Genomic DNA, 5,831 nt, shown 5'->3' with positions numbered 1-5,831 from the left:
ATTGTTAGATTTGTTTTATTTATTGGCCTTTAGTTATTTAAAAGCTTGTTTATTAAGACCATACTGTGGATACATAATTATGCATTTATCAAATATGTGCATGATGAAATGTGCACATCAGTCAATTTCTGTTCAATAATTAATTTTTTCATTCATTTGATATATTCTGGAAGAACTTCATGATCTTTAAAGATGTAAAGTTTAAAAGTCAGTTATTACATGCAAAAATTAAGGATGTCAGCACAAGAATAAGGGCGAGAGAAAAGTGGAGCTCCCAATTGTCACAAATGTGAAAAGGTGGATGCAAGTGCAGATTGTTTTATCATGCAAAGTGCACCAGCTCAACTAGAAATGTGAAAACAAGAACCATAACCACAAACCTGAGCAGAAATTAAAAACGCAGACACAGAGAAAGAATGCAGTGCACACACTCAGCACACACCAATACCACAACAACAAAAGCTGTATGATGTGCCATACAAATATATACCTTATAGACATGTTAGGAGACACAGGTGATAGTGATTTAAACAGGAACGTGTTGGTCTCGGTGGCGAAGAGTCGGCTCGCGTCCTAGCGACCGAGATCGACTCTCTTTTGCGCAAAAGGGCAATCAGAGTTGTTCCGGAGGCAGAAAGCCGTCAGGGTTTTTACTCCCAGTACTTTGTGATCCCGAGAGGAAGCGCATCTCTTCGTCCGATCTTGGATTTGCGTGTGTTAAACAAGTACCTGAGAAAATATTCATTCAGAATGTTGACACACAAAGCACTCTGTCGGTCGATCCGTCCAAGCGATTGGTTTGTGACGATCGATCTATCAGACGCGTATTTTCACATAGGCGTTTACCGTCACACAGAAAATATTTGAGGTTTGCGCACAGAAGCACTGCCTACGAGTTTCAAACCATTCTGTTCGGACTGTCTCTTGCTCCAAGGACTTTTAGCAAGTGTGTGGAGGCGACACTTTTGCCGTTGAGAAACAGCGGGATTCGGATTTTGTCTTATATACACGATTATCTGATATGCTCCTCGTCAAGAGAGCAGGCGATCAGAGATGCGGAGGCGTAGTCACACATCTCTGCAACCTGGGTTTCAGAATAAACAGGGAAAAGAGCCGCTTGTGTCCTGCGCAGTGCGCGGAATATCTAGGGCTCAGTATAGATTCCCTCTCTTATCGAGTCACGCTGACAGAGGAGAATCGCATCTCTCATTCAGTGTCGCTCCGTTTTGGGCTGGGTCTATGGTCCCGTTCAGTGTGCCTACGAATGCTGGGTTTAATGGCCTCAGTGATTTCTGTGGTGCGTCTGGGACTTCTCATGATGAGAGATTTTCAGAGATGGGTCGCGCGGTTGCGCTTATGTCCCCGACGTCATCTCAATCAGCCGGTCAAAATTACACATGGTTGCGTCTTAGCGCTCCGCCAATGGGGATGCCCCACGACTCTTCGGTCGGGGATTCCCTTGGGGCGGTGTCGTTACTAGTCGGGTTACTATGACGACGGACGCGTCTTTGGCGGCCTGGGGTGCGACCCTTATGGGCAGAGCTGTGAACGGTCGTTTGGCCTCCACAGCTAATCCCGAGACATATAAACTACTTGGAGTTGTTGCCAGTGTTTCTAGCGCTGAAACATTTTCTGCCTTTCATAAAGGGCCGACATGTGTTGGTAAAAACAGACAATTCCACAGTGGTCGCGTACATCAACTGGCAGGGAGGTGTGCGCTCCCTCCAGCTGCATCAGTTAGCGAGGAAACTGATAATGTGGTGTGACACGAGGCTTTTGTCCATCAGAGCAAGTCATGTTCCAGGCATATGGAACAAGGGTGCGGATCTGTTGTCCAGGGAAAACCCCCTGTACGGGGAATGGAAACTGCACACCCAGGTGGTGGAGCAGATATGGCAGAGATACGGCCGGGCTGCCGTAGATCTCTACGCCTCGCTAGAAAACGCTCAGTGTCCTCTGTTCTTTTTTCTAAGAGACGAAGATGCACCGTTGGGTGTGGATGCGTTAGCCCACCCGTGGCCAAACGTTCTTCTCTACGCTTTCCCTCCACTGAGCTTGATTTCCCCCACCCTGGCCAGGGTCAGAGAAGTCAGCTTGTCACTGATTCCACGTTGGGCGTCCAGGCACTGGATCGCAGAAATAGTTCAGCTACTGTCAGATCAACCGTGGCCACTCCCTCCACGGAGGGACCTTCTGTCCCAGGCGGGCGGGGAGATTTATCATCCTTACCCGGACAGGATTGCTCTCTGGGCCTGGCCCGTGAGAGGTGGAACTTGAGTGTGGTAGGTTTACCCCAATCGGTTATACACACTATCCAGAGTGCCAGGGCCTCGTCTACTCGCACGCTTTATGACAATAAATGGCAAGTTTTCGAGAAGTGGTGTGGCCGTGGTCACATTGTCTCTTTCCAGTGTTCTGTGGGAGACATTTTGTGCTTTCTCCAGGATTTGCTGGATAAAGGGAAAGCTTTTTCTACTTTGAAGGTGTATTTGGCGGCTATTTCTGCGTGTCATGTCGGGTTTAATAACGAACCTGCGGGTCGGCACCCGTTGATTAGCCGGTTTATGAAAGGTGCATGCCGTAAGAGGCCGGTGTCTCGGCAGTTAGTGCCTCAGTGGGACCTATCTTTGGTTTTGGAAGCCCTTTCTCATCACCCCTTCGAGCCGGAGGCTGGAGTAGGGCTGAAATTTCTTTCTCTTAAAACGGCGCTGCTTGTGGCTCTAGTGACTGCTAAACGTGCGAGCGAGCTGCAAGCCCTGTCTGTCAGTCCGTCCTGTTTACAGTTTGCCCCTGGGCTCACGAAAGTTTCCTTTCGCCCTAACCCGGCGTTTGGATTCTTTTTATAGATGTCCCGCTACGGAACTTTCAGCTTTCCACCCACCTCAGGAGGAGGAGGGATTGGGTTCCTTACGCCGCACGGCGACTCAACGGCTGTTCCGCTGGATTGTGGAGGCTATATCTATAGCGTATGCATGCTGTGGTTCTCAGGCACCTGCGGGTCTGAGGGCCCACTCTACTAGAGGGATGGCGACGTCATGGGCCCTACTTAAGGTAGTTTCTGTTCAGGAAATTTGTGCGGCGGCTGGCTGGGCTACGCCACACACCTTTGTGAGGTTTTATAGACTAGATGTGTCTGAGTCATCCTTGGCACATGCGGTGCTGAGTGCCAGACGCTCTGAGCCCATGTGATTGGCTTGTGCAATCCGGGAGCAGTCTATATCTCCCATAGTGAAACACCGAGCGAAGTTAGAAAAAGAACGATGGGTTACTTAACGTAATCCCGGGTTCTTTGATAACAGAGTGAGGTGTTTCACCAGCACTTCCCTCCTTGCACTTGGACGGGAAGAAATCTCGCTGCAATGATGTTAGGAGGGGTTGACCTGAGGGATAAAGGTGGGGCGGAGCCTGATCTCAGGTCGACCTGTCTGTCAAGAGAGACGTGGTGTCATAAGAGCTTCCGTAGTTGGTCATGCCCAAAGCGATTCCCGTAGTAAAACACCTCACTCTGTTATCAAAGAACCCGGGATTACGTTAAGTAACCCATCGTTTGCTTCTAGCTGCATGTGTTTCTAGTAAAAGTACTTCCGTCTCATCTGAGTTGAGCAGAAGAAAGTTATCAAGCATCCACTGTCTAATGTACTTTACACACTCCTCAACATTGTTAAGCTGATCTCTCTCATCTGGCTTTGCTGAAATATAAAGTCGTGTATCATCAGCATAGCAATGGAAGCGAATACCATGTTTATGTATAATTTCACCCAGAGGCAGCATATATAAAGAGATAAGCAGTGGGCCTAAAACAGATGCTTGCGGAACACCAAACTTTACCTCAGAGAATGTGGAGAACACTCAGTCAAACAAGACCTGAGCCAAGAGAGAGCTGTTCCATTTATTCCAACAATGTTCAAAGGAGGCCACTTTGTGCAGCTGGGGACGGTTTCTTATCAACGCCTTGGGTGGTTCCATGAAAATCCGGAGTAAGAACAGGAGCTTTGAGTATAGATTTGGACTGTAGTTAATGTGAATAGTCTGCTACACTGACTTAGGACTACAGTTTGCTTCTGATCACCATCACTGTACCCCACAACATGCAACGTTTATCTGCAATAAATGGACATTTGGTGCAACCCAGAAGAGGATGAGTTCCCTCTTGCGTCTGGTTCCTCTGAAGGTTTCTTCCTTATGCCATATTGGGGATTTTTTTCTTGGCACAATGGCTTGCTCATCAGGGACAAACTTACACTTATAAATAACTTTTTTTAATACCATATTATCTGTGTAAAGCTGCTTTGAGACAAGGTTTATTGTTAAAAGCGCTATACAAACAGAAATGAATTGAATTGAATGTGGCAAAAGCCAAGGAAAAGCATATGAGGAGCTGTATGTGAAGTTGGACAAGAAGGAGAAAATTGGATTTGTACCAATTGGCCAAGCAAATTGGCCGAGCTGGGAAGGATGTGATGCAAGGGAGAGTGTGTTAAGAAGATGGAGGAGTATTTTGAGCAGCTGATGGATGAGGAAAATGAGAGAGTGAAGGTTGGATGATGTGGAGATGGTGAAGCAGGAAGTGTATAGGATTAGTAAGGAGGAAGTGATAGCAGCAATTAATAGGATGAAGAGTGGAAAGTTGGTAGGACCCAATGACATGCATGGAGATGTTTAGGAAGCATGGAGATGTTTAGGAGAGATGGCAGTGGAGTTTTGAACAAGATTTTAAAATGTGAGAGGATGCCTAAGGAATGAAGAAAGAGTGTGCTGGTACCAATCTTTAAGAATAAGGGAGATGTGCAGACCTGCAGTAACTACAGGGGAATAAAGCTGATCAGTCACACCATGAAGTTAAGGGAAGGAGTAGTGGAAGCCTTGTTTATTAAGACCATACTGTGGATACATAATTATGCATTTATCAAATATGTGCATGATGAAATGTGCACATCAGTCAATTTCTGTTCAATAATTAATTTTTTCATTCATTTGATATATTCTGGAAGAACTTCATGATCTTTAAAGATGTAAAGTTTAAAAGTCAGTTATTACATGCAAAAATTAAGGATGTCAACACAAGAATAAGGGCGAGAGAAAAGTGGAGCTCCCAATTGTCACAAATGTGAAAAGGTGGATGCAAGTGCAGATTGTTTTTATCATGCAAAGTGCACCAGCTCAACTAGAAATGTGAAAACAAGAACCATAACCACAAACCTGAGCAGAAATTAAAAAACGCAGACACAGAGAAAGAATGCAGTGCACACACTCAGCACACACCAATACCACAACAACAAAAGCTGTATGATGTGCCATACAAATATATACCTTATAGACATGTTAGGAGACACAGGTGATAGTGATTTAAACAGGAACGTGCTGGGGATGATGAGAAATAGAGTTCAAAGCCTCCATTTCTAACACAACACAAATCCCCAGAAATGTCCTTGATTTGTATTGCTAAAATAAAAAGTATAAACCAGACTATTCACATATAAATATATTTACATATAACTATATAATAAGCATCTTATGAAATTCTATCTTATAAGCTCGCTTTTTTTTGAATGGGTAAATATTGTCATGTGTATTAAATGTTTCATATAGTAAATATTCCTTTTATAATCAGAACCAGAATACTTGATTGAACCCACGAGGAAACTGTAAGGTTGCAGCTACTCACAGTAAAAATAAAGTAAAATAAAATATAACGTCATTTATAATAAAATATACTTGAATGAAATATTAATTATAGATGCTGTAAAATCAATGAACTTCCAATCATGTTGAAATATATTGTACGAAATGTGTAGCAGCAGTAAACAGATGGCAAAAAAGTTAGACTACAA

At 44.5% G+C, this 5,831-nt stretch overlaps 1 pseudogene; it reads left to right on the top strand.

Annotated features, from left to right (window-relative positions):
* The first annotated feature begins 499 nt into the window (after nt 1–499).
* Nucleotides 500–2,277, top strand: LOC124400990 (annotated as a pseudogene).
* The last annotated feature ends 3,554 nt before the right edge of the window (nt 2,278–5,831 follow it).

This window comes from Silurus meridionalis, chromosome 2 (genome assembly GCF_014805685.1).
Source record: "Silurus meridionalis isolate SWU-2019-XX chromosome 2, ASM1480568v1, whole genome shotgun sequence".
NCBI classification, from domain to species: Eukaryota; Metazoa; Chordata; class Actinopteri; order Siluriformes; family Siluridae; genus Silurus; species Silurus meridionalis.
This window is presented reverse-complemented; position numbering and strand designations above follow the sequence as displayed.